The following is a 19,085-nucleotide window of genomic DNA, read 5'->3' on the forward strand; positions in this document are numbered from 1 at the left end:
TTCTTTTCTTTTCTTTCTTTTTTCTTTCTTTCTTTCTTCATCACTGAAACAAACATATTAGAGCTCCATCCCATTGTGGATTGTGGCTTCTAACTCCAGGCTTTCCAAAGTACTGCCTACCTTCTCATCTATCTCTTCTGGAATTGGCAAATGCCTTCAGGGGTCAAGCAACCACAAAAAATGGGTTTAATTTTTTGGATATGACTGTTGTAGATCATGGCTATAATTCTTCACTACAATATTAGCTCTCTCATGCATTCATATAGATAATTTTAACATAATTTATATTTTGCAGCTTTTCTAATTGATCTAAGAAAGATACTTGATCTGAACTTACTGATTTATCATTTCTGGATGTGAAAGTTCAATTTTGCTTTCTTTTATGTTCTATTTAAGTATGGTTTTAATAGTAAGATGATTCTTAAAGAGTGTAGAAGATAGGCTGGAGGAGGTGAAGAACGTATAGTTACCACCAAATTGTTTTCAAAGCAGGTTTACCCATTGGCACTTCCACTAGCATTAAGTGAGAGTTATAGTTCTTCCTTGTGTGTTTATTTAAACTTGTTTAATTGGCTAGGAATCCCTGAAAACTATCTTGTGTGTAAAACAATGAATTCCGTCTTTGTTATAGGAGCTGAACTTCTGATGTGTGGGTGGGAGGGGAGATGGCATATAGCCTGGTGAAATAGGTAAGTAGCTTTTTTGGTGGGGAATCATGGAAGCTTCTGGTTTACATTAACAGCTATAAAAATACTGCCTGCTCTTCTGGTGCCAGTGCCTACTCAAAATGTATCGTCAGTTAGAACTTCATCTTCAGAATTTATTTAGAATATTATCTTGGGGATAAATGCTTACATATTCTTCTCTTCAGTAATTACCTGGTAGAATCCCATGGCCGTCTCCTTTCTTCAGCTCCCCTAGTCTGTGTCTGTTTTGTTCTCACCATTTCTATGGTCTGCTGGGAAAACATCCTTGATTGGAAGTTCCCTTTGTCAGTTGTATGTAGTCATGGGTTTTTAGTCATTGGATTTGCCCATTAATTTATTCTCATTTGTTACATATTTTCCAGAAATTCTTTATTGCTTTTTCTAGCATTCATCCTTGTTATTTCTTGTGTTTTATAAATAAAATATTTGTCACAAACAAATGAAAAACATTCCATGCTCACGGATATGAGGACTCAATATTGTAAATATGGCCATACTGCCCAAAGTAATTCACAGATTCACTGCTATTCCATCAAGCTACCATTGTTTTTCTTCACAGAATTAGAAAAAACTACTTTAAATTTCATGTGGAACCAGAAAAGAGCCCGTATAGCTAAGACAATCCTAAGCAAAAAGAACAAAGCTGGAGGCATCACGCTATCTGACTTCAAACTATGCTACATGTATACAGTAACCAAAACAGCATGGTACTGGTACCAAAACAGATACATAGACCAATGGAACAGAACAGAGGCATCAGAAATAATACCCACCCCCTCCCCTACAGAGAGAGAGAGAGAGAGAGAGAGAGAGAGAGAGAGAGAGAGAGAAGGAAAATGAACACCCATAAATGTTTAAATCTGTCCTTATTAAAAAAAATTTTAAAAATATTTTTCAGGGCAAGGTAAATTTTTATAATCAATGTGTTAATATTTAGTTTTCTTAACCTGGAATTCTGTAAAATAATATGTATATATTTCATGATTAATTTCATTTTACTTATACTATAATTTGATAATTTTAAAATTTTCTGTATTATAAATGGTGACAGTATGAATGATTTTGTAAAAAAATGCTTTTTAAAAACTTTTTCATAGATGTAAAGGAAGAAAATACTCCAAATAAAAAACGCTTAATGTTATTGTGAATTTTTAATCTGGTATGACTGACTTTATTCAGAAGTAACTTCTTATTAACGTTGTTATTTCAATCTTATGGGGGATGCTTTTATTTTAGAAGAATTTATTGTCTAGTTGGGTGAGTTATTTTTAAAATATTTATTTTACCTTTGGGGGTACAGGTAAAGGTTTGTTACATAAACACATGTCACAAGGGTTTTTTTGTACATATTATTACATTACCCAGGTATGAAGCTCAGTAGCTAGTAGTTATCTTTTCTGCTCCTCTCCCTCCTTCCATCCTCTCTCCTCAGGTAGACCCCAGTATCTGTTGTTTCTTTCTTTGTGTATAAGTTCTTAACATCATTTAGCTCCTATTTACATGTGAAAACATGCAGTATTTCATTTTCTGTTCCTGTGTTAGTTTGCAAAGGATGATGATAGCTTGTAGTTCCATCAATGTACCTGCAAAAGACATAATCTTGTTCTTTTTCATGGCTACATAATATTCCAGGATATATATGTACCACATTTTCTTTATCCAGTCTGTCATTGATGGGCATTAAGTTGATTCCATGCCTTTGGTATTGTAAAGAGTACTGCAATGAACATTCACATGCATGTGTCTCTATGGTAGAATGCTTTATATTCTTCTGGGTATATACCCAATAATGGAGTTGCTAGGTTGAATGGTAGTTGTGCTTTTAGCTCTTTGAGGAATCACCATACTGCTTTCCATAATGGTTGAACTAATTTAAAGTCCCATCAACAGTATATAAGGGCTCCCTTTTCTCCACAGCTTTGCCAGCATCTGTTTTCTTATCTTTTTAATAGTAGGTACTCTGAATGGTATGAAATGGTATTTCTTTGTGATTTTGATTTGCATTTCTCTAATGATCAGTGATATTGAGCTTTTTTCCATATGCCTTATGGCAACATGCCTGTCTTCTGAGAAGTGTCTGTTTGTGTCCTTTGCCGACTTTTTAATGGAGTGGTTTGTTTTTCTCTTATAAATTTGTCTAAGTTCTTTATAGATGCTGGACATTAGACCTTTGTCAGATGCATAGTTGCAAAAATGTTCTCCCATTCCGTAGGTCATTTGTTTACTCTGTTGATACTTTTTTTTTTCTTTGCTGTACACAAGTGCTTAGGTTTGATTAGATCCCATTTGTTAATTTTTGCTTTCGTTGGGATTGCTTTTGGTGTCTTTGTCATGAAATCTTTGCTTGTTCCTTTAAGCAGAATGGTATGGACAAGTGAGCTCTAAAATACTTATAGAAATATACACAATGTGTGTTCCTTTTAAACTTCTACATAGTATTTTTTCAAAATAACATTAACTTGAATATAGAAAAATCAACCAATTAAGAGTATTTACTTATTGATGAAGGAAAAAAAAAACACTAACTTAATCTTAACAATTCTGTCTTTTTTCTTGTATGAAATTCCTCTTTTACTTTCAAGAACAGACTCCCACCATGTGTAATTAGAGGGGCTGATCCCATCCTACTGCTCTGGGGATTGACACATGAATGAGACTCTGCACTTTGTAGCTGAAAGAATCTGTTAATAATAATATCATTGCCATCGTCAAACTATTGTTGTGTGTTAGCAACTGGGCGAAGGAAAATGACTGTATCTCAGGGATGTGTTATGCTAACTTATGACAAAAAATATCTAAAGCACAGAGGTCATTTTGTTTCTGCACGTGTGTACATAACTATTTTCTGATTGTCAAAATATAAATAATAATGAATCTAATTCTGGATGATTATAAGTTTATCTGCATTATATTAGGAAACTCATCTATGTAAAATTTTCCCAGTACCTTATAGAATCAGTCTTTACTACCAATCTTATATTATTTTGGTTTTCAAAATAATGTTCTGTTTTTCCACCTGGAAAATATTCATAACCTTTGTCTTTTCATTCCCCTATAGGCCATTGTTTTTCAATAAAGATTGCTTGGTTTAGACTTAGTTTGAAGGAATCCATCATATTGACTTCACTCGTGATCTACTTTTTATTTTCACTTAAATCTCCAGAGCAGGAAACCTACCAGTTGCACTGCCTCTTCTCTTAGTGAGAATTCTGGAAGAAGCAGAGAATAAATTGCCAGAGGCAAATACAATATACTGTTGAAAATATTCTTTTTCTCTGTGCACCTCAGAATAATTCAAATGGGATTATTTCCTCAAGTGGGAGTTTAAAATAAATAGTTTATCTAAAAGAAGTATTTGCTTAGACTTCAGCCAATTAAATATGCTGAGTCTTAGCATTCAAAAGTCACGGTTGTATTTTTACTCAAACAAGTCTAAACATTCAAATCATGTTTCTCTTTTCATAGGAAATAGAAAAGAAAACAAAACAATCGGCTTGTTTTTAAGGTTCGAAGAGATTGTTTCTTGATCTATTTAGAAGCTAAGAAAAGTTACAAACTTTAGTTTGTTAGTGTCAAGTTATTTATTCAGAAACATTTTTACATTTTTAAATTTAATTTATGTGGTCACATAGTATATACATTTATGAGGTAAATGAGATATTTTGATACAGGCATACAATGCATAATATGAGGATAATTGGGATATCCGTCACCTCAGGCGTTTATCATTTCTTTTATGAACATTCCATTTAGACTCCTTTAGTTATTTTTAAATGTATAATAAATTATTGTTGACTGTAGTCACCCTATTTTGTTGACCATGACTTTTGAATGGCCTATAGATGGAGTGGTAGAGGGTCTTTTGCTAACCTTTTCCCCACAAGGGGAAGCCCTACTCAGCTCTGAGCCAATCTTGTTGGGGGAGTTGGGTTGCTAAAGGCAGGATGCCTCACTCCTCTCTTTGTGCTGCCATCGTGGGCCTGTGTGTTTGGCAGGGACCTCGCTACTCCCTTGCTCTACTCTAGAACTCTTCCTCAGACACTTCAGTTGAAGTTTAGTTGTTTATTTATTGCCTTTTTGTTTTGCGAGAGAGACGAATGCCAGGTGCCTATAGTCAGCCATCTTCTCAGGTCGTGAATCTAACCTTGTGTTTGTATTGCTCTCCTTCTGCTCACTCTCATCCCATTTCCAGACCTCTGGGGTCAGCCAATGATGAGTATTCTTGAGGAAGGTCTGGAAAGACATGCTGGCTCTGTCTGCAATTCCCTTTTCCTGGCAGTCTGTGTAAATAATCAGGGATGCACCTGTCTCATTACAGAAAAGAGTATAGAGAAATAATGAGTGCATGGGTTTTGGATTTTAAGAGCAAAATCTATTTTGCAGATTGGTCCTGCTAAGGACAGACCACAGAGAACTCAAGGTAACACATGAATAAATTTGCTGCAAGAAAAGACACATGGCAGTAGTTTATCTGAGTGAGTCTTCCTATGCTTTTCCAATATTTGGAATATTCCATTATCCCACAAAACTCAGAAGTCCAATTCACGTTGAGTCCATGATAGAAATCCAAATATATAGGAAGGATGTAACAAATGTTTGGTTTTCTAAATCAATTCTTGGTCCTAAAAATAGCTTACATTTTTGTATTTCTATGAGCTTGCCTTATATTAATCTGATTTCATTGTTCAAAGGAGGTTAAAGAGTAAACATTACGCAGCTGAAAAGTACCAGATGATCACTTGAGCCCAGGATTTCAAAACCAGCAACATAGTGAGTCCCGGTCTCTACAAATAAGTAAAAAAATTAGTTGGGTGTGGTGGCACACACATACTTGTAGTCCCAGATACTTGGGAGGCTGAGGTGGGAGAATCGCTTGAGCCCAGGAAGTTGAGACTATATTGAGCTATGATCATACCACTGCACTCTAGCACTCCAGCCTGGGTGACAGAATAAGTCCTTGTCTCACACACACACACTCATACACACACGCACACACACAAAGAAAAGGAAAAAGAGGAATTTGAATGATTATACACTTTCACCAAATTTGTTGCACTAACATTTTTGACAGTGGATTTGCAAGTATTAAAATTGCCAATACTATAAGTGACATTATTAGTGAAAGATGTCCCAACTTCAGTTCTGTTGTTTTAGGTTTTCCATGGTGAACTTTAGCAGGAGCTACTTTGGGCACTAAGGCTCTATACCATTTGGACCAGTCTTGTTCTTTACTGGCTTTGACCAAAAATTTCCTATTATTGGACTTAGTGTGAGGTGTTTAGTTCTGTTTTCATTGAGTCAGAAAGAGTGCTCCTAAAATAGTACAGCATAACTTTGCTTCAGCCTGAGTTAATTTTTCTTTTCTACCATCAAAAAAAATCACAAAATTTTGAGTAGTATTATGAAAACTTCTTATTGACATAAAATTATTAAGATATGAATCATAGGTGACAAAATTCTTCAGATCAATTTGATTGGTTTTGGGAATTCTAATGGAGGTAACTGGGGAAGGTTAAGAAAAATGGGATAGTGACTGGGAGTGGTGGCTCACTCCAGTAATCCTAACACTTTGGGAGGCTGAGGTGGGTGAATCACTTGAGTCCAAGAGTTTGAGACCAGCCTGGGCAACATTGTGAAACCCCATCTTTACAAAAGGTACAAAAAATTAGCTGGGTGTAGTATGGCACACACCTGTAGTCCCAGCTACTCAGGATGCTGAAGTGGGAGGATCATGTGAGTCTGGGAGGTGGAAGTTGCAGTGAGCTGAGATCACACCAGTGCACTCCAGCCTGAATGACAGAGACAGAACCTGTCTCAAAACCAAAATTAGATGGTATATGCAAGAAATAAATGTTGCTGAAAACATAATCTAGTTTGTGTATTTAAAAGCTGTATTTCCTTTGAATAGTGTCCAAGTGTTTTAAAGATACTTAACATGTAGCTATTTGATGTAGAGTTATTTCAAGTCAGCTACTCATACTTCTTTTATACATGTTCTACAGCTTTCTCCAAAATTAGCCAAGTTCCTTATATTTAAGATTATACACTTTTCTGAAGCCTGTTTTTTCTTGTTCCTTGTATTTGTAGAATTGGTATATCCTCTCCAGATGAAACAATTTTTTCAGAAGCCAAAAAGCAAAACCCAAAAGAAAATTTTACATCTGAAGGAAAGAGCCCTTGTAATCATCAGGGAGATATGTAGCTATACCATTGCTGTCATGCTCCTGTGAAACAGCACCATCTTATTTTTACTCTTTTGATGTCGTTTTTAGAAGAGATGTCCCATTGTGACATAGAATGAGCTGACATCAGAAATTCCTGTACTTTTAACCTAGAGGTAAAAATGTCTATCTTGAAGCTTTAGCAACGTTTAAACAGTAACTTGATGCCATTTCAACCACTTAGTACACAAATCAACCATATGTCACAGCTCTGGCTGAAGAAAAACAATAGAAAAAAAAGAACAAAAATTTCACCAGCTTAAATACTTTACTACTTGTATAATCTTTTTTGAACCAAAATGTAGAAGAAATGCCTGGGCCCTTAAAAAGGTAAATTTTGACTCTTATTTCATGTTAATAAACGTCAGGGTAAAATGATTCCAAACTGGGTCTTTTAAAACTTAATTTTCTACTATTACTTTTGGTAAACTTTAGGGTAAAATTATTTAAAGTCATTATATTTAAAGATGGCTACTTGAAGTATCTGGGACCTTTTGTACAAAATCTAGAAGATTATCTTCATATCTGAGTAGTCAGGCACCAGAGTAGTTCAATCTGACTAGCGGTGTTCTGGTCTGGGGATGCTGCTATGCTTAGTTCCAGGAGATAGTTTTCAGTACATTTAATAAATCTTTGTGCCATTTTTCCCGCCACAACAGGTCTCTGTTTAAAATGTTTTCAACTTGATCCACAGTGTTTTTGGCCAACTTTCATGAGACTCTCTTGAGTTTGTTTTGAACATACTGGATTTGAGCTGACTAGAGTGTATCCAAATGGAAATGTCTAAAAGACTACATCAGACCAAGTTCTCTGGGAAGCAATCACCAAGACAGAATCTGAAGTATAAGAGAACCATTAAGACAATGCCTATGAAAGATACAGGGGGACGGAGCAGGAGTCCATAGGGAATCTAACAGATGCAGATGCAATGCGTGTAAAAAGAGAAGGGGAAAAGAGGCGGATTGATAGGAACAGCCTGACTGCAGTGCTGTTTTGAACAAGTTTTGGACAGGTCAATGGGAGCCCCAGAGAAAAGATTGTCCACCAGAGGAGTCCTGCATTCAGCGTGCATGTCCTGGAACTAGTATTCCCGTTCTGTTTGGTCACTGGCAGGGAGCAACCAGGGAGATGTGGCTTCTGCATGAGTGCTGTTGTGGTGAGTCCTAAAGGTGAAGGTCATGAGCTACCTATATTCCTTGTAGCTGGTTTTTACTTGAATTGGAATCTGAGCCATACTCCTCCATGGCCTCCACAAAGGCATGTGGAACTTGGCCTAAAGATGTGTGAAAGTTGTTTTCTTAAAAGCTGGCAAAGCATTCATTTTAGGGAGTTGATTTGGAAAAACAATTTAATAAACCAATTGATGTAAAGAGGATGTCTGCAGAAACCCTATCACTACAAATAATAGCTAAGATGCTGTCTGTGAAAAAACTCCTTTTATAGTTTACTTAATGAATATTTATTGAGGACTGATGGTATTTCAGAGTTTTTAAAGATAGGGTGTAATCAAAACAGACTATAGTTCCTTCTTTCATGAGATTTACATTCTAGATGGTAGAGAAAGTAAGCAAATATATAAACAAGTTATGTAGACTGTCAGGAGGTAAGTATTCTGCAGAGAAACAAAGTGGGAAAGTAGATGAGTGATTGGGAGGTAAAGCGTTGCTATTATAAAAATGGTGTCGAGGCCAATAACAAGTTTTGAAATTCAGGCCGTAATTAATAGACTACTGAACAAAAAAAGCCCAGGACCAGACAGATTCACAGCTGAATTCTACCAGAGTAAAAAAAGGAGCTTGTACTATTCCTTCTGAAACTATTCCAAAAAATTTAAAAGGATGGACTCTTCCCTAACTCGTTCTATGAGGCCAGCATCATCCTAATAAAATAACCTGGCCGAGACAAAACAAAAAAAGAAAACTTCAGGCCAATATCCTTGATGAACATCAATGCAAAAATCCTCAATAAAATGCTGGCAAACCAAATGCAGCAGTACATCAAACAAAGCTCATCCACCACCATCAAGTTGGCTTCATCCTAGGTATGCAAGGCTGGTTTAACATGCATATAAACAGAACCATCACATAAAGAGAACCAATGATGAAACCACATAATTATCTCAATAGATGTAGAAAAGGCCTTTGATAAAATTCAACATTCCTTCATGTAAAAAGCTGTCAATAAACTAGGTATTGATGGAACATATCTCAAAATAATAGGAGCTATTTATGACAGATCCATAGGCAATATCATACTGAATGAGCAAAAGCCAGAAGAATTCCCTTTGAAAACTGGCAGAGGACAAGGATGACCTCTCTCATCACTCCTGTTCAACATAGTATTGAAAGTTCTGGCACAGACAATCAGGCAAGAGACAGAAAGAAAGGATATTCTAATAGGAAGAGAGGAAGTCAAACTGTCACTGCAGATGACATGATTCTGTATCTAGAAACCCCATCATCTCAGCCCAAAAACTCCTTAAGGTGATAAGCAACTTCAGTAAAGTCTCAGTATACAAAATCCATGTGCAAAAACCGCAAGCATTACTATACATCAACAATGGACAAGCAGAGAGCCAAATCATGAATAAACTACCATTCACAATTGCTACAAAGAGAATAAAATATCTAAGGATACAGCTTACAAGGGATGTGAAGGACCTCTTCAAGGAGAACTACAAACCACTGCTCAAGGAAATAAGAGATGTCACAAACAAATGGAAAAATTTTCCATGCTCATGGATAGGAAGAATCAATATTGTGAAAATGGCCATACTGCCCAACGTAATTTATAGATTCAATGCTTTTCCCATCAAGCTACCATTGACGTTCTTCACAGAATTGGAAAAAAAACTACTTTAAATTTCATAAGGAACAAAAAAGAGCCAGTATAGACAAGACGAACCTAAGCAAAAAGAACAAAACTATAGGCATCACACTACCTGACTTCCAACTATACTACTAGGCTACAGTAACCAAAACAGCATAGTACTGATATCAAACAGACACATAGACCAATAGAACAGAACAGAGACCCCAGAAATAACACCACATATCTAGAACCATCTGATCTTCGCAAACCTGACAAAAGCAATGGGGAAATGATTCCCTATTTAGTAAATGGTGCTGGGAAAACTGGCTAGCCATATGCAGAAAATAGAAACTGGACCCCTTCTTTACACCTATACAGAAATTAAGATGGATTAAAGACTCAAATGTAAAACCCCAAACCATAAAAACTCTAGAAGAAAACCTAGACATTACCGTTCAGGACATAGGCATGGGCAAAGACTTCATGATGAAAACTCTAAAAGCAATTGCAACAAAAGCAAAGAAATGGACAAATGGAATCTAATTAAGGAGCTTCTGCACAGCAAAAGAAACTATCATCAGTGTGAACAAGCGACCTACAGAATGGGAGAACATTTTTGCAATCTACCTATGTGACAAATGTCTAATATCCAGAATCCACAAGGAATTTACAAGAAAAGAACAACCCCATCAAAAAGTGGGCAAAAGATATGAGCAGATACTTCTCAAAAAAGATACCTATGTAACAAACAGGCACATTCTGCACATGTATCCCAGAACTTAAAGTAAAATAAAAATCCAGTGTCTAGGAAGGTTTCATGAGGTGGCAATTGAGCAGAAACCTGAAGAAAGTGTGAGAACTAGGCAGATTAATACTTGAGGGAAAAGTTTTGCAAGCACAGAGGAAGATGACTCTGGGGAGGAGTGTCTTTGAGTGAGGAGGCCTTTGTGGCTGAAGCTGGTGAATAAGGCAGGAGTGGTAACTGTTATATTAAATCTTTCATTTGATAATTTCAAGGGGACCAGGTCATGTAGGACAAACTGTAAATACTTTGGCATTTACTCATAGTGTGATCAGACTCTATTAAAAGATTCTACGAGAAGAGTGGTGTGAACTGATGAGTTTTCAAAGGATCCTTCTGCTGCTATGATGGAAGTGGAGAGCAGGAAGGCAAAGTGAAAGCAGAGAGACCAGTTAGGAGGCTATCTCAATAATCCAGGTAAAAAACGAGATGAATTCATTTTTCTTCCAAGATGAAAAGGTTAGAGATAAGAGACGAAAGGGTAGTAGAAAGAGGAGCTACATGGAAAGGGGCTGTAATGGTGACAGGGCTAGTGGAGATTTCTCATTGTGGGGTAAGTAATGGACATTTTAAGAAGATGAATATGAAATATTACCTTTGAAATTGTTGTCATATTTCTGGTTTTTCTGCAGATTTCTAGTCATACCTATTTTTGTTTATAAATATATTGCATGAGAGAGTAGACAGGTAGTTAGAGCTATATCAACATCAGTAGATCTATCTGTCTTTCTATCTATCTGTCTGTCTATCTATCTATCTATCTACCTGCCTACCTACCTACGTACCTATCATTTTTTTCATCAAAAAAATTCTGGGTGTTACAACTGGGTTGGAATAGTCAAGAAAAGAGGGTACTCAGAGTAACAGAAGCTTCAAATCAAACATCATCAGGAAAATAGAAGCCATGGAAGTTGGCAGAAGTCTTGGTTAAGGCTTTGAATCTTGAAATTGGGATTTGAACAAATCTTTTTTTTTTTTTTTTTTTTTTGAGACAGAGTCTCGCTCTATCGTCAGGCTGGAGTGCAGTGGCGCAATCCCGGTTCACTGCAACTTCCATTTTCCAGTTTCAAGCGATTCTCCTGCCTTAGCCTCCCCAGTAACTGGGACTACAGGCATGTACCACCACGTCTGGCTAATTTTTTGAACTTTTAGTAGAGACGGGGTTTCACTATGTTGGCCAGGATGATCTCCATCTCTTGATCTCATGATCCACTCCCCTCAGCCTCCCAAAGTGCTGGGATTACAGGCTTGATGAACAAATCTTATCTAGATTTCAAGAGTCTTGAAACATTCATCTGACTTCTGACTTGAGAGATTTAAATTTTTGAACCACCCCTCATAGAGATGATGAATAATAGAGAGGTCCTTGGAGAAAAAACACAAGGGAGAAAAGGCCTGTACTTTATAAATTATTCCAGATAGAAGAAAGAGATGGCCAATTTAGTAAACGTAGTGAAAGACTGAAGATAAGTGAGAACCAGTATAGCATATTGTGGCAGATTCTGCTTGTTTCCTATCAAATCCACATTTCTACTTCATTTTTACAGAACTCTAATTTTTATTGGACTTCTAAAATACTATATTCTCGATCACCCCTTTGTAACAAGACTTGACTCGGCTCTGGCCAATGAGATGTAAGTGGATGTTGGATGAAAGTTGTTACAGAGTGGGAAGGAGCCTGAAAAGTGAGCAGACATTTGGGAGTAGTTCCTTTTGTTTTTTTTGCCTTGCCACCAACTATGATGGTTGGGGCTTCTGTAGTCATTTTGGATTAAATTCCTTTGAAGATGAATTGTAACTGCTCAGATGATGGAACAAAAAATAGGAAGAGCCCTAGGCTTCCTATCTCAACACTTATTTTATATGGAAGAAAAATAAATTTATTTTTTATTTAAGTCACAATGAATTTAGGTTTTCTGTCTATACTAATATCTGCCATGTGATAACTATAGCCACTATTGAGCCCTATTACATTTCGGGCATAGTGTTAAGAAATTTATATTATCAGCTCAATTAATAATCACAGCATCATGAAGGGCCGCGGCGGGTGTTGACGCGGTGTGATTTCTGCCCAGTGCTCTGAATGTCAAAGTGAAGAAATTCAATGAAGCGCGGGAAAATGGCGGGAGAAACTATGACTATGACACGCTTAAGGTAGCCAAATGCCTTGTCATCTAATTAGTGATGCACATGAATGGATGAAGGAGATTCCCACTGTCCCTACCTACTACCCAGTGAAACCACAGCCAAGGGAACGGGCTTGGCGGAATCAGTGGGGAATGAAGACCCTGTTGAGCTTGACTCTAGTCTGGCACGGTGAAGAAACATGAGAGGTGTAGAATAAGTGGGAGGCCCCTGGTGCCCCCTGTCCCTGAGAGGGGGCGGGGCGGGGTCCACCGACCTTGCCGGCTGCCAGTGAAATACCACTACTCTGATCCTTTATTCACTGACCCGGTGAGCTTTGTAGCGACATGAATGAATCTGGAAACCATCATTCTCAGCAAACTGACACAAGAACAGAAAATCAGACACCGCATGTTCTCACTCATAGGTGGGTATTGAACAATGAGAACATATGGACACAGGGAGGGAAGCATCACACACTGGGGTCTGTTGCAGGAGATGAGGGAAGGGACAGCAGGGGGTAGGGAGGTTGGGGAGGGATAACATGGGGAGAAATGCCAGATATGGGTGACAGGGAGATGGAGTCAGCAAGTCACATTGCCATGTATGTACCTATGCAACAATCCTACATGTTCTGCACATGTACCCCAGAACCTAAAGTACAATAAAATATAGATATATAAAATAATAAAAAAGCAATTAAATATGGAAACATTTAAAACTCGCTGAAAATAGAGACGGACAGAAGTGATAATTAGTATAACAGACCATATAAGTGGTATCTCAAATTTCATGTACATTATCCACCAAAAAATGAATTGAGAATTTTACACATGTTCAAAGATAAAGACTAACACCCTGGTAAAACAAAGGCATTAAAAGGAATTTGAAATGACTGCAGAGGGATAGATATCAGGGAACTTTGGGGGCTGATGGAAATGTTCTGTCTTGATTGTACTGATGATTAAATGGGTGCATACATTTATAAAACTTAATCTGTATTTATTCTTAACACGAGTGTGTTTTGTTGCATGTAAGTTATACCAAGAGAAAGTTGGTTTTTAGAAGAATTTTGGAAAATAAATCATTCTAAAATTCCAAAAAAAAGATCACAGTAATCCTATGCCATAGGTGCTATTATCTCCACCAATGTAAATAGGAGAAAAATAAAACATAGATGATGGACATAAATTGCCCAAAATCACATAGTTGGAATGTAGCATAAGTAAGCTTCAAACTTGTTTATTTGATTTTAGTGCTTGGGTGTTACCTACTACGGCATGCTGTCAGGTGGGGATAAAGCTTAACTGAAGTTCTGAGAGTCTTATTTGAAAGTACTATGTTTCTCCAAGCTTAACAACTTTATCATTGACCAAGTGTACGTCTCAGACTTATCTTCTCTCAATACTGTTTTGACAAATCCCTATCCTACCCAAGACCTCATTTCACTACAGTTATGCTACATCCCAGTATGACTTTTAAATCTTGCCAAAATCAGTTTCATATAGTTCCCTCTGATAATAATTCCTAGGTTGAAGGAGAGCTATGTTCTCAGAGGGTAGGTCTTTGTTCAAAATCAAAAGGAGGTAGCAGCTGGCCTAAAATTATGACTAGCATCTGGTCTCAGACTCATTATGGTTGACCTGACGCTCTCTCAGATTCTCTGAAATGTTTTTCCTCTGAGATCAAAGCTTCCAGGAACCTAAAACACCTGTATTAACTGGTGACCTAAAAGGAACACTTACCTGCTAACTTCCTGGCTAGTTTTCAGGAAGTAGCTAAGGCAGCAGGGTGCATTAGCTTATGTAGATGTTTTTGTTTTAGAATTAATATAGATTGCAGAGATAAAAGACCATGAAATCTTTTTATTCATGTGTGTGATTGGGAGTGGATTATGAGAGGGTAGGTATAAATGGAAAGGGTTGCTTAATTATTCTATTCAAAATTACATTGATATTTACCATTTATTGAATTCCTATCAGGTGCCAAATGCCACATGAGATACTTCGCTTCTCTCATTTAAGACAATCCTTGCACCAGCTCCCATGTGGTAGAGAACAATTTGTAAATATGATGATGTTCAAGACATTGATTGAATTGCCAAAGTTCACACAGTTGGAATTTATGTACAGATCTGTCTCCAAAGTGCAGGCTTTTTCATTTTTATAATTTCATGACAAAAGTGTTTGGTGCTTTGAAGTATTTTGAATGGAAATCTGTTTTATAGAACTTCAGGAATATTAAAAACTGAAGTTCCACTTGTAAACAACTCTGGATCACTGATGGTGGTCTGTTTTGACGTATCCAGCTACCACATCCTTTTCTTTCTTGCTGCTACCCTTTGACTATTTCATATATTGTAGAAGAAAGAATACAGTTAATTAATATTTGTATTATTAATTGCCTTGGCAAAAGTTTTGATGTGGAAGAAAATGGAAATTACTGATTAAAATGAACTTTGTTTATTATCTTTCAATTTCACTTAATGGTACATTACCATTTTTCACCCCATGATTTCTTGAATTGACTTAGTTGAAAAAGAAAAAAATCTTGAAATTTCTCTCATTTAAGCAAGTGAATACAATATTGTTTTTATAAATAAGAACTTTTGCTTATAATAGTTTATAATTACCTTAATGGTCACACAAAGAAATAAAGTAGAGTCATGTGCTGCAGAATGGCATTTTGTTCAATGACGGACCAACCACACATATCACAGTGGTCTCATAAGATTATAATATCATATTTTAACTGAACATTTTCTATGTTTAGATATGTTAAGATGCACAAATACTTATCATTGCATACAATTGCCTGCAACAGTCCCTACAGAATTCAGTACAGTAGTTTGCTGCATAGATTTAAAACCTAGGAGCAATATATACCATATAGCCTACGTGTGTAGAAGGTAATACTACCTAGGTTTGTGTACCTATACTCTGTGATGTTTGCATAATGAAGAAATTGCCTAACAATGCATTTCTCAGAATGTGTCCCCATTGTAAAGTGACACGTGACTGTAAATCTTAGTAACCAGCTCTGTTGGTAGTTGAAGAGGACCAATAGCCACAAAATAGTAGACTTTGTTCTGGGAGAGCTAAGTGTGGCAGAGTCTCAATGGAAGGTCATCTTGGTACACATGATGGCTGACCTGGCTCTGTATACAGTTGATGCTTAAAATCCTTAGCAGTATTCATAAGATTCTATCACCGTTAATAGTAACACACATACTGCATTATACTCTAGTTTCTGCTTAAAAGAAATCTGTCATTTGCTAAATTTTACAGAAAGGCAAAGCAGCATTAACTATTTTAGTAGCCATAAAAATTGTACGCCCTTATTGGGAAATTTTGAATCAACAATTAATATTTGAATTTCATTTATTATATTGTTCTAGCTAATGGAGTTTGAAGAAAGCAATAATCAAACTGTTGAGTGTTTTCTCTCTTTACATTAAACTAATGTAAGTATTTTTCAGTTTTCTTTATGAGTTGTACTTTGACTACAGATTATTACTACTTATGAAATTATACAGTAAATTGATTGTTATGTGTGTAGAATACTTGTTTCTTTGAAAACATATAAGGGAAAGAGAAAGTATTTACAAAGTATTTGACAAGATTAAATAATTCTATTATCACTAATTTGTTGCTGGTGGCATTCATGGGCAAATATGTAAGAAAAAGAGAGTTGATCTACAGATTCAGCCACTTGGGCCTATGGCCTGGCATTTTCACACAGTTCAAAAGCTTTCCTAGAGTTGGAGGACAAGTGGGAATCATGTACTTCCATTGAAAAAAAAAAAAAAAAAAAAAAACCAAAACATTGTGTGAGAGTATAATTTTGCCTGGATTTTCTTTGATTGATTAAAGGAGTGACCTTCTTTGTTATACAAACATAGGTGACATTTGTAGCCTCTGTTGTAGGATTTGGTTGCGACAAATTTTGGGAGGGACTTAATTAAGTGGTGATTCCCTGAAATACCAGGTTTGAAGAAGGCAATTGCAGGAGAGAAAATAGTTGCTTGAATAATGAGTTTTTCTTATTCCTTCTCCCCAGGATTTGAAACTGGAGAATATTAGGGTAGCCTCAGTCAAGGTTCAGGAGCAAAGACAGGAAATAGGACTTAAGGAATAAAATGACTTTTAAGAAAGAATTCTAGTTGGGCAGGCCTAACATAAAAGACCAAAGGTCTGTGAAAGACGACTCTGTTTTCTAACAGTTTGTGTGTGGCTGAGACCAGTTACCCTAGTGTGGTGGTTCGCAAACTTTGGCATGCATAGGACTCTCCTGGAGGGACTGGTAAACACAGATGTTTGAACCTCACACCCAGACTTTCCCACAGAAAACCCAGAATTAATCTGTCTTGGTTTTTGACATTCCTTCCCCATTGAGCTTAATTATTTCTAGCTTTGATTTAAGGTGAGAGATGTGCAACTCCCCCTTTCAATTGAACACTTAGGGGCTATTGTAGGGTTATTAATCGGCCTAATTAAATAGTGTTGTGTTCCAGAGAATAGAGAGGGCTGAGGAAAGAGAGACAGATGGGGAAATAGCCGTTAGTGGAACAGTCAGAACACACACAACTATAGCTTTACAAAATGTATTTCTTAAATTATAATACTTGAAATCAAAATTACACCTGGATTCATGGGGTAAAGGATAGATATTGTATTTGCAGTTATGAAAACAACATTAATCTTCTTGTACCCCTCCATCAGAACTCTTGGGTAACAAGGTGCATTGTCAACGAGCAGGAATATTTTGAAAAAAAATATTTTTTTTTTTTAAGCAGTAGGCCTCCATAATGGGCTTAAAAATATTCAGAAGACCATCCTGTAATCAGTTGTGTGGTCATCCAGGCTTTGTTATTCTATTTACAGAGCACACGCAGAGTAGATTTAGGCTAATTTTTAAGGGCCTTAGGATTTTCAGAATGGTAAATAAGCATTGCTTCAACTTCAGGTCACCAGCTGCATTAGCTCCTAACAACAGAGTTAGCCTGTTCTTTGAAGCTTTAAGTCCAGGCATTGACTTCTCTTCTTTAGCTATGAAAGGCCTAGATGATATCTTCTTCATATAGAAGGCTATTTTGTCTACATTAAAAATCTTGTGTTCAGTTAAGCCACCTTTATCAATTATCTTAGCCAGATTTTTGGGGATAACTTGCTGCAACTTCTGCATCAGCACCTGTTGCTTCACCTCGCACTTGGATGAGATGAAGATGGCTTCTTTAACCTCAAGAACTAACCTGTGCTACCTTCACACGTTTCTTTTGCACCTTCTTCACCTCTCTCAGCCTTGACAGAATTGAAGAGGGTTAGAGACTGGTGCTGGATTGGGCTTTGGCTTAAGAAAATGTTGTGGCTGGTTTGGTCTTCCACCCAGACCACTAAAAGTTTCTTCATATCATTAATAAGGTTGTTTTGCTTTTTAAATATTTGTGTTCATTAGAGTAGCACTTTGAATTTATTTTAAGAACTTTTTCTTTGCATTCACAGTTTGGCTGTTTGATACAAGAGGCCTAGCTTTCTGCCTATCGTGGTTTTCTTTTCTTTTCTTTTCAGGACCAGACATAGCCTTTAATTCCAAATGTCAAAACACAATCATGTCTTCTAAATCACAACTTTTAAAATTAATCATAAGGTTACATAGCTCGAGTTATAAAATTTATCCACTTTAAATAAGGATAACTTTTATAAAGTACTTTATTGTGGTTTCACAAATTTCAAGGTGCTTCTACATGGCAAACCCACAGTGGGTCAGGGTCCTCTAAGATTAAAACATTAACACCAATACGTGAAAAGTAAAGTGAGGTACAGTGAGATTAAGGCTCGGTGGCAAATGTTAAAAAGGCCCACACAACACACCAGGATCAGAGCTCAGGTCAAATTCCTGCTCCCCACCTCCACCCCACCCCAAGGAGAAATGTATTTTTTATTTGTTTTTATTTTTAGAAACAGAGTCTCCCCCGGTCACCCAGGATGGAGTGCCATGTCATGATCATAGCTCACTGTCACCTCAAACTCCTAGACTCAAGCAATCCTCCTGCCTTAGCCTGCCAAGTAGCTAGGACTACAAGCATGTGCCACCACACTTGGCTAATTTTTAAATTTTTTGTAGAGATGTCTTGTGACATCACACAACATTTACATATTAAGGTCTCAATAAAGATTTTGTCCAAATATGTTTCTAAGCCTCTTATGGGCTTTATATCTGCCGGTATTTGTTATCTTTGGAAATAAAATCAGAGAATAAGCTCTTCTAAAGATTCTTTGGGTTAAACTACCTTAAAAGAGGATCACTCCTGTGGACCTGACAAAAAAATTGCAAAATTTGAATTTTGCAAATTTTTGCATTTGGTAGAAGGCAAGGAATTTAGAAAGAAGAACCACAGAAGAAACAATTGCTTTGAGTTTC

Source organism: Sapajus apella, unplaced genomic scaffold, assembly GCF_009761245.1.
Source record: "Sapajus apella isolate SASKATOON/1434 unplaced genomic scaffold, GSC_monkey_1.0 scaffold55, whole genome shotgun sequence".
NCBI lineage: Eukaryota > Metazoa > Chordata > Mammalia > Primates > Cebidae > Sapajus > Sapajus apella.